The sequence below is a fragment of the Babylonia areolata genome, chromosome 9 (genome assembly GCF_041734735.1).
Source record: "Babylonia areolata isolate BAREFJ2019XMU chromosome 9, ASM4173473v1, whole genome shotgun sequence".
In the NCBI taxonomy this organism is placed as follows: Eukaryota; Metazoa; Mollusca; class Gastropoda; order Neogastropoda; family Buccinidae; genus Babylonia; species Babylonia areolata.
In genome coordinates, this window is record NC_134884.1 from 46,447,575 (window position 1) to 46,459,090 (window position 11,516).

Here is an 11,516-nt window from a genome sequence, read left to right on the forward strand (position 1 = left end):
ATTTAGCAACCAAATGAATTGTGTATCCCATTGAGCACGGTGAAACAAGAACAATAAATGGTGTAAATGAAATTATATAATATGACATTTTGTGTGATTCACACAGTGTACAAATGTTTTTTTTTGTCCTGAGACTTAAGTACACTGGTACATGTGTCACTTGCATAGTAGATAGTTGAGTATCAATTGAAGAACTTCACTAGAACTACTGATTGCTTGCTTCAAGTTAAATATAACTGTATAATTATTTACCTGCTCAGTTTGTCAGCTTTATAAATTCATCTATATTAGATAGAGGGATGAAAAATCTCCACAGCTCTTACTGTCTTAGCATTTTTTTCTGAGTTAAACATAACTGTACAATTATTTGCCTGCTCAGTTTGTCAGCTTTATAAATTCATCTATATTAGATTGGGATGCAAACCTCCATAGCTCTTACTGTCTTAGCATTTTTTCCTCTCTCTGTGAGAGAGTGAGAGAGAGAGAGAGAGAGAGAGAGAGAGAGAGAGAGAGAGAATTAGTATACTATATATATATATACTATTATGAATGTCTGTTTCTGTGTGTACTGGTGGAGATATAATGTATGTTATTAAGGTATAACTGGAAAGAGTCAGTCAGTTAAGAAAACGAAGTAAAGCATTTTGACTGTCCTTTAACTTTCAGAAGAGAGACCCATATGAAATGATCATTATTGAATAAATACCAAAATTTGGATTCAAGTCCAACCCTTAACTTCACTTTTAAAATATTGATATTGGGAATCTTGTATTAACCCTACTTGTACACATGTACATATGATCTGTCTTTGTCCTCTTTTCTGCACATAATCTTTCATGAAGTTACGCTAGTAAGATATCGCTTTGAAATTTGACTGTAAAATAGCATAGATTCATCATACTTTGATTGACACTTTTTTGACTGAAAGACAGGCCTGTATTTAATATTTTACTGCATGCATCTTTGTCAGCAAGGGGCACATCTATATCAATGTGAAAGACATAATTTTGTACATTTTGTGGTGGATTATTAAGAAGTTCAATCATTATCGCCAAACATCTTTATACAATTTGTATTTGTAGTACAGTTGAGTTTAATGATCAACTGCCATGTGTACTGGTTAACCCCTTTATGGTCAAGTTGTTAGGGGCTTGGGTCTGGACTTTCTTTCTCGCATTTCATACATAATTCATCTCTCTCAGTTTGGTAATGGTGTCTGTGAATATCTAGGAGTCATCTTAATGACTTTCAGAGAACAGTTCCTGCAACTTTCCAAAAGCAGAACTTTGCATACTGCAAGTGTATATTGTATTTGTGTGTGTATGTCTCTGTGATTTGTGTGTGTGTATGTGGAGGGGGGGTTTGGGGAATGCTTGCATGTGTGCATATGTGCATGTGAGAGAGAAACCTACTAAAAAAAAAAAAAAAAAAAAAAAAAAAAAAGAAGAAGAAAGAATTTTGTGCATTCCACAACAGTGATATTTTTGGAACACGTATATATTTGCTCAGATGTAAATTATCAGCATCCTGGATTCATTAGCTTTTGGAAAAAGGCTTATAATTTCATTTTCTTTTCTTTTGGTCCTTTCAAACTTATTATCCAGATGGTGTGATGATTTGTTGTTTGTTGACAAGATGAATCATTGAATGCTTTGTGACAACCTTGGTTAGTGCCATTTCAGGGCTTTTATTTGAAGGCATATATGATTTAAACTATTTGTGGTGCATATTTGATATTTGTGTGTTAACCTATATTCAGCACTTAGTGTTACTGCAAGCAATACTTTTACTGACAAGAGCTTGTGTGTGTGTGTGTGTGTGTGTGTGTGCATGCGCGTGTGCGCTCAAGCATGTGTGCACGCTCATGCATGTGTGCACGTGTGCCAAAAATACAGAAATCGTGTCTATGTTAATGTAATTTCCACTCATCATAAGGCAGAACCGTTAAGGCATTGGACTTGTGAAGAGATGTTCACCAGTGATCAGGGTTCAAGGCCCCGTTTGGTTATGGCGTTGTGTCCTTGGGAAAGGCACTGTGCTGTGATTTGCCTTGCTTCACCCAGGTTCACATGGGTAGCTGACCAGTAGGGGGAAGCTTAAAAGGTGTGTGTGTGCGCGCGCGCGTATTCACATGGGTAGCTGGCCAGTAGGGGGAAGTTTGAAAGGTGTGTGTGTGTGTGTGTGTGTGTGTATTCACATGGGTAGCTGACCAGTAGGGGGAAGTTTGAAAGGTGTGTGTGTGTGTGTATTCACATGGGTAGCTGACCAGTAGGGGGAAGTTTGAAAGGTGTGTGTGTGTGTGTGTATTCACGTGGGTAGCTGACCAGTAGGGGAAAGTTTGAATGGGGTGTGTGTGTGTGTGTGTGTGTGTGTGTGTGTGTGCACATGGGTGGCTGACCAGTAGGGGGAAGTTTGAAAGGGGTGTGTGTGTGTGTGTGTGTTCTCACATGGGTGGCTGACCAGTTGGGGGAAGTTTAAAGGGTGGAAGGAGAGGACTGGGCCCTGCCTTCCTCACTTCCTGTACACAGCCCTAGACACTGTCCCCTTGGCCATAAAAGACTATGGAACCTTTTGTTCAAGTTTTTTTTAAACGTGTATTTTTATGTACAGTTTATTGTGTGTTGTGTCAGAGATTAGTTATGCTGAGATCCATTTGCACTTTTTTTTTGTTTCCACAATGAACGTGATGTGTCATTCTTCCTCTCTTTGTTCATTTTCTTGTGTAAAATGAATTTGTTCTTCCCTGTTCTTTTCTTCATCAACACACATGCAAACACACAGGTCTTAACATCTACACACACACACACACACAATGTTACATAACCAGACATGACTGTCATCACATTTAGTATAGTTGCAGCTTTTATTCACACTGAGTTGACTATGAGGTTGACTAATGCTTTGATCACAGAAACAGCTCAGTATTATGGAGGATTTTATTCCTATTGACTGGTCAGCTATAGGCCTTGATCACAGATCCAGCTCTGTACAACAGAGGTTTTTACTCCTACTGAATTGATTGTGTGGTTGACAGTATGCCTTCATGGTAGATCCAACTCAGTGTAAATCATAATAGACAATTTTATTCCTATTAGCTGTGGTGTGCTGTCTCACCCTTGGTTTCTCTAACTTCTCTCTCTCTCTCTGTCACATGCACACACTCAGTATAATGTACACATACAAGTGTATGTGCCTTCGTACAATCTGACCTTTCATCCAAGGGTGTGCATGTATGCATTTGGCAACATTTTTAGAGATCACTCACATCAGTGCTGATAAATCATGATTACGCTGTGTGTGACATCCCCTGATGTCTGATTCAAGCCAACATCACACACCCACCCACCCCCAACCCCACCTCACCCCCTCAACTTGTTTCTGTAAGACACATCTGGATTGTGAGATCTCATTATAAATGCCAAAGGTAGCAGTAGAAAGCACAAAGGGGAAACTGATCCCAATAATTCCCCAAGTCATGAGACGCCGCATAGCAGATTCAGTTATGTGCTGGACTTGTGATACAGTGATCAGGGTTCAAGGCCATGTTTTATCATGGTGGTGTGTCCTTACTCCAGTGTTCCTCACTCCACCCTGGTGTGAATGGGTACCCGACTGGTTGGGGAAGGTTGAAGCAGTGGAAGGAGAGCATTGGATCCTGCCTGCCTTCACTGAGCTCTAGACACTGGCTCTGAATTAACTCCCCTCATAGCTGCAAGTGGCTATGGGACCTTCTTACTTTTAAAGTCCCAGTAATTGTTTAAGTTGTTTGATTTTTGCTTGCTTGTTTGTTTGCTTGTTTCTTTATTTGAGATCTGTTCCCATGTGCCATACAGGAAAGACTGAACAAATTGCACACATTCAAGAGCTTTTGAATGGTTTGTTTTATTTTGTTTGTAAACAGTACCATGTAAGGTATGGTGGTGACTCAAACAGTTTTCAGGAAGAACAAAAGGCCAGGCTTGTCCACTGTTCAAAAGAACTGAAATGTCCACTGATTCATGGGGTCAAACTTAGTGAGTTCCATGGCTTTCTTTCATTTTATTTCTTCATTTCTTGTTGGTTTTTTTTACTTGTTCATCGAATTGAAATATTTATTCCCCGACTTAGGAATTCAACATTTACTGAGTTCCATGGCTTTATTTTTGTTTTTCTTTCTTCCTTTCTGTCTGTCTCTTTTCTTCTTCATCTTCTTTTTACTTGGATATACTCATTCCCAGAACTAACTTATGCATGTGTTAAATAAATAATCAGGTGTGGGCTGGTTGGTTGATGTGTGTGTGCATGTGTGTGCTTGTGAGCATGCACTTCTGCATGTGATGTGCCCTTTGCACGTCCACTGCTGTTTGTAACTGGATGAACGTTGTGTACCAATGATACAAACTCAGAATGTTTTGGTTATGTTCCTTCTTATGTTGCTTTTTGTAAAGAGTTAATCTTTTTTTTTTTTTTTTTTTTTTTTAAAGAAAAAGAGACTGTGGAATGTATATGGGATGATAGTAAATATTCTCTTGTTTTTTACCCTCTGATGAGCGAGAACTTTTGGTATAAACCCAGGTGTGTGTGTGTGAGTTTGTGTATGTGTGTGTGTGTGTGTACATTTTTTTCTTTTCTTCTTATTCTTTCATTAATGCAGAAGGTTCTCATTCATCACAGGGTGAAAAAGAACAGCATGTTGACTGTAGAGGAAATTTGATATCCCTATTCTTCCCTCTACCCCTCACCAAAACATGTACTCCAGTTGAACAAATGGATATCTTTTCTTTTCTTTCTTATAATTTTCTTTTTAGTCTATTATGTTATTTTAATGTGATACCCTTATACCAATGAGAATTATAACAAGACAGCAAAAAACCAAAGTAGTGTGGGTTTCTTGATTTATTATTGAATCATTTTTTGTGTATCGACTGTGATCTTTGTGCATGTCTGTGTGTGTGTAACTTGCCAAACCTTACTATTGCACACCAAATGTAATGAATGTACAGGCTTCACAAAAAGTTAAAGACCACTTCATAAAATCAGGTGTGCTTTAAAAAAAAAAAATGTACTGAAAGAACAGAGATGATTTGAATCCTGCAAGCAGCATGTGGTCCATGGCTGGCCTGTCACTGAACACAAACAGCTGTTTTAGGCACATGTCTCCATGAACAGCTTGAAAAATGCACTGAAATAAATTGATGTTTTGGCACGTAAGAGGAAGGTGGCAGAATGGTTAAGGTGCTCATCTGCTAATACTGCGTCTGTGAGGGTCTGGGTTCAATTCCTGCTCACACCCTTTCTCCCAAGTTTAATAATAATAATGATAATAATAATGTATACTTATATAGCACACTATCCAGAAATCTGCTCTAGGTGCTTTACAAAAACACTTTTGTTAACATAAAAATCTATGTTACACACACACACACATGCACACACACACACACACACACACTGCATACATACATTTTAACATACATGTGTATCTAACAGCTACCCTAACACATACGCACACATAGGCAGGCACTAACTTACATAAACACACGCACACGCACACATTCATATATGTGCATGTAGTTTGACTGGAAAATCAAAATTAGCTTGTCATTTGGATGAGATGATGAACTGAGGTCCCTTGTGCAGCACACACATGACTCACTGAAAAAGAACCCATGGCTACAAAAGTGTTGTCCACTGGCAAAATTCTGTAGAGGAGATCTACTCTGATAGGTACACAATTATACATGCATGCACTCTTGGCCTGGCTGTTATGTTGGGTCATGCTGCTGTTAGGCATCTGCCCAGCAGATGTGTTGTAGCATATACAGATTTGCCCAAACACAGTGACACCTACTTGAGAAACTGAAACTGAACTGAAACTTTTTCATCCCAAATTTGACAGTTATTCAGCACTTTATAAATGACAAGTGTGGTTTTTCATGGAAGGGTTAATGGGAGTGCATGTGCAAAAAAAAAAAAAAAATCCTCAGCTTATGAGTGGTGCTCAATACATGGAGTGTACACCTCTGTAAACCGGTGTAATTTAACCAAGCCACCAAAAAGGCAACAGGGCAAGTTCCCAAGTGGTACTTTACTTTTTGTGAACCCTGTATGAATATATATGCATTGCTTCTGTTCATTGGATGCTTGATGGCAGACATCTGTGACTCGGTGTAAGGATGTCTGTGCAAGCACCCCATATTTATGTTCTCTTTTACTTACATGAATAAATGCTGTAGAGGCAGAGTTCCTGATTTGGTGTTTGTGTGTGTGTGTGTGTGTGTGTAGTCATGTATGTGTAAGTGGATTGTATATCAAAAAAAAAAGAAAAAAAAAAAAAGGAGCCCAGTTTTGTCATTTGTATGGTTTTGTGTCTCTATCAAATCTTATGACAATAAAACATTCTCTTTAATTCTGTTCTATTCCATTCACACAAATACAGACACACACACACACACACATTGAAGAAAATACTCTGGAGGATGTTTCATGTAGACAAACTAAAAAAAATACGCTGTACAAAAGCCATTAAGGAAACCAAACTGTACTGAAAAAAAACCAACTTGTTTCTTTATCATTTCTTTTCAATTGATTTACTATCAGTCACTGGACGTTTTGCTTGAGCACATTTGTTAACATATTATAAAGTATGTACTTGCATTCTCGCAACAACAACAAACAAAAAAAAAAAAAAAAAAAAAAGAAGAAAAAGAGTAAAGAACGGAAAATTTCACGGCAGAAGTTAGATAATAATCGTAAAGAAAAACGTTTTTAGGCTGAGTTTGCTCCCTTTATGGATATTACATTTTAGTTTCTCACTAAAGTCCGGTTTTTCAAGGCTTGTAACCCACATGCACGGAAGGACACACGTGCTTTTGGGGGCGTTATATCACACAGAGTCTGTTTGGACGCACAACAGATTCGGGCTGGGCACAGGGAATCTACTCGGAATTTGTACTGCCTCGATCCTGTTCCGTTCGGAAAAGATGTATCCGACATACGGACTCGGTCATCTTTCTCACCACGGCTAATCGCTTCCAGAGCAAAGACCGACACTCGGGTGTGGGCTGTCAGAATGCTAATGATAATCACGATAATAGTAAGAAGAAGAAGAAGAAGAATGGTAGTAATACAACAATAACGATACTTCTACTGCTACTACTACTACCACCACTACTACTACGACTACTGCTGCTGCTGCTGCTACTACAACAATGATCATGATAATTATTACTACAATGATGATGATGATGATATTTCCGTACAAACACACTCAAAAACACCACTCACAACACCAGTCAATATACATATCGTACATAATTAACATTTCAAAGTGACGCAGTGTTTATGATCACGATGCAGCTTGCGTATCCTTGAGCGGCACAATCAAATTCAAGAAAATACTGGATTTAGATTAGCTCGCACGACGGAAACTTGTCAAAGTGCATTTTAAATCTCTCTCTCTCTCACACACACACATCCGTCAAATGTCACTTCTTATAAAGACTTTAGCTAAAGAACGGGCACACACATACAGAGAAGGACAAAAAAATTCAAAGCTTAAAAAAAAAAAGAAAAAAAAGGGGGGGGGGGGGGGGGTTGAAAGGACAAGCAAGACAGAACTAAAAGAAAGGAACTGCAGACATGACAGAAAGAACAAGAAAAAGCTGGAAACACTAGAGCGACCAGAGAGCGACAGAAACTGAAGAGGAAATGTAATGTCTTGGCATCACAGAATTTCCAGAAGATGGACGTGCTGTTGTTATGGAATCACCTTGCCAGAACAATCACCAAGGATCTGTTGGAGCAGAGACACGGAGGGGAAGACGGGGAAAAGAAGGGCCGACAACCATGCAGAAGGAAAACCAGATACCCAGACTTTGACACACAACTCAACAGCGGACCTCTGGTGAACAACTAGTTCTGTGCGGTGCCCCAGTGACTCTTCACACAGTTGAGGAGGAGGGGAGGAGGACGGGGATGCTGTTTATACTTCAAGAGGCACATCTTCTCCAAGGGGGGCCGGGGGTTGGGGAAGAGAGGTGGGCGGGGGAGTGTAAAATAAGACTGAGAAAGAAAGATGGCCGGCAGCAAAGCCAGTTTGTTTGTGAACTTAAGAAACAAATGACAGAGGGTTTGTGCAGGCACGTGCATTAAAACAAATGACACAGGGTTTATGCAGGCACGTGCACTGAAACAAATGCCAGGGTTTGTGCAGGCACGTGCATTAAAACAAATGACACAGGGTTTATGCAGGCACGTGCACTGAAATGCCAGGGTTTGTGCAGGCACGTGCGCTGAAACTGTCATATGAGTCGGATTTATACATAAGATGTGGACCATACCGACATTGTGTGTCCACTGCCACAGGTAATCAGCGGTGGTTTACGGAGGTTAGGGAATATCGGGCATACTGCTTTAGCCTCGTCTGTTGGGTGTTGAAAGAATGGTGTTGTGTGTGTGTGTGTGTGTGTGTGTGTGTGTGTTTGTGTGTGTGAGAGAGACAGGGGTGGGGTAGTGGTGGGAAGAGTGCAAGGTTGTTGTTTCTTGTTTTTCCATTATACGACCAACATCAATTTGTTGATGAATCTCGTGGTTCGTGAATGTGGGGTATTTCACGTTTCCATAACCCGCCAAACGCCGACATGGATTACCTTGTCTTTGACATGCCAGCTTGATCTGTATGCGTGTACACACGAAGGGGATTCAGGCACTAGCAGGTCTGCTCATCTGTTAACCTGCGAGATCGGAAGTATCTCCACCATTCATCCAACAGGTGCGCCGAAGCTGGGAATCGAACACGGGACAGAATCCAGCAACCCTAGTAGCCATTCACACATAGGTCCCGGTCATGTGTGTGTGAGCGCGCACGTGTGCGCCTGTGTTTGCGTTTGCGTTTGCTTTGGGATTTCTTTATATGTGTGAGTATGATAATGGATTGTATCAGTTGGATCTAGAAGACGAGCTGTTCGGAAAAGTAAAGTAAAATGTGTTGTAATGTGTAGGCAAACTTGATTGGTGTTGTAATGTTTGGTTTTTAATTCCCAGTCAAGTTTTTGATAACACTGTTTCTCCTCGATTCTCTCTTAAGTCTGTATCTTTCTGTCCGTCACACCTAGCATTGATTTTTCCCCTGGAGGTATTTGTTTCATGCCCCGTCACACATACTGGTGATGGCAGACTTTTCTCACTTGAAGGGGGGAAAAAAGGCGGCAGTGCATTCACTGATCACCTCTTGGCCATCCTTGCTGCCTGATGCACGTGCACGTCGACAGGGAAGAGCGATCAGTGGCCGGGATGTGTAACACCAGGGCGAAAAGTGACAGGACTCCAGAGTGAAAAGGAAGAGTGTCAAGGCCTTGGTTAATGCCACAGAAACGAGCCCGTTTCTCCCCCTCCCCTCCACCACACTCACCCCCTCCAGTGCCACCTTTTCCCGGTCCCCTCCCACCTTTTAACCCCAGTCTGCATCCGTTCCAACCCCCCCCCCACCCCCCTCTTCCATGCGTGCAGCTGACGACTTGTCTGTGAGGGAGAGAGAATCGCTCACTGTTAACACAGGACTCATGGTGGTACTGGCTGAAGCTTGGTCAGAGCCCAGCGTTAATGTCTTCCGGACTGGGGGTTTGTGGAGAGGTTCTTTTTCTCCTCACCCCCTCCACTCTCCTCCTTCCATCCTCGCGTTTTGCTCTTGGTATTCCATCCACCCAGTTTTCATGCACTGACTGGGTATATATTCCATCCACCCAGTTGTCATGCACTGACTAGGTCTGTATTCATTCACATGTTAATGTTCTGTCTTCATACACGAACTCGGCCTGCATTCTCTCATTGTCCAGCATACAAGCAGTAACCAAGACTGTATTCCCTCATGTTGTTGTCCAGATTTCATGCAATGACTAGGCCTGTATTCTCCCATGTCCAGTTTTCATGCTATGGCAAGACCTGTATTCCCCCATGTCCAGGTTTCATGCTATGGCAAGACCTGTATTCTCCCATGTCCAGTTTTCATGCTATGGCAAGACCTGTATTCCCCCATGTCCAGTTTTCATGCTATGGCAAGACATGTATTCCCCCATGTCCAGTTTTCATCAAGACCTGTATTCCGCCATTTTGATATCCAGATTTCATGCAATGACAAGACCTGTATTCCCACATGTCCAGTTTTCATGCAATGACAAGACCTGTATTCCCCCATGTCCAGTTATCATGCTATGACAAGACCTGTATTCCCTCATTTTGATATCCAGTTTTCATGCAATGACAAGACATGTATTCCCCCACGTCCAGTTTTCATGCTATGACAAGACCTGTATTCCCCCCATTTTGATATCCAGTTTTCATGCTATGACTAGGCCTGCGTTCTTCCATGTTCAGTTTTCATACAGTGACTAGGTCTGTATTCCCTCATGATGATGTCAGGTTTTCATGGTATGACTAGGCTTTAATCAGGCCCAGAACTTTGGTCCACTTTGCACGATGTGAATGCCAAGAAACAGATCTGCAGTGATGAGTGTAAAAATGTAAAAAGACAAGTAAAAAACAAAAAAACAATAAGACAGGCAAGGCCTTCGAGACTCACTTGTGATACACTTAAAAAAAAATCCAAGCTTTTTATGTATTAAGTATAATTTCAAAATGTAATGTTTAAGATGAGAAAGATCAGTTTAAAGCAAATTAAGTCCCCTAGCATTAATTACAGAGTAATTTCCCTTTTTTACTATCTGCACCAAAACGTTTGCAAAATAAATAAAACTTCCATGCTTAGCAAAAGAAGTTCCTGTTTGAACAAAAAATGATAATAATGACTGCTCTTGTTGTTGGGTCAGAATATCAGATCAAAGTGCCAAGTTTAGAGAATACAAAAAATATATAACAGTAAATGCAGTTTGCATATAATTAGGCTTCATTTTTTATTTTTTTAGTGCCCATCCCAGAGGTGCAATATTGTTTTAAACAAGATGACTGGAAAGAACTGAATTTTTCCTATTTTTATGCCTAATTTGGTGTCAACTGACATAGTATTTGCAGAGAAAATGTCAATGTTAAAGTTTACCACGGACACACAGACAACCGAACACCGGGTTAAAACATACTCACTTTGTTTACACAAGTGAGTCAAAAAACAACTAAAACCAACCCCGCTCAGTACGCCAGTTTGTCATCTCCCTTCAGTAACTGCTGGCACTGTCAACTTCTGACTGAAGACCCGCAGTTGTCTGACTGCCCACACTGCACAGGTCCGTCTGCCCGGTCACGGTACGTAGCACAGGGCTTCACAACAGAGCGTCACGGTACATAACACAGGGCTTCACAACAGTCCACTCCTGTGCAGCACATGCCTCCCCCCCATCCAACCCCTTCCCCTTAACCCCCCCCCAAAAAAAAACAAAAACAAAAACAAACAACAAAAACACACACACACACACCAAACAACCATAACAACACCCCCCCCCCCCCTCCCCAAACACAGACGACGGCAGTTTCCAGATTCCAATATGGCTTGGACATCCACAAAGCCTAAGCGGTGGTCTGGGTAC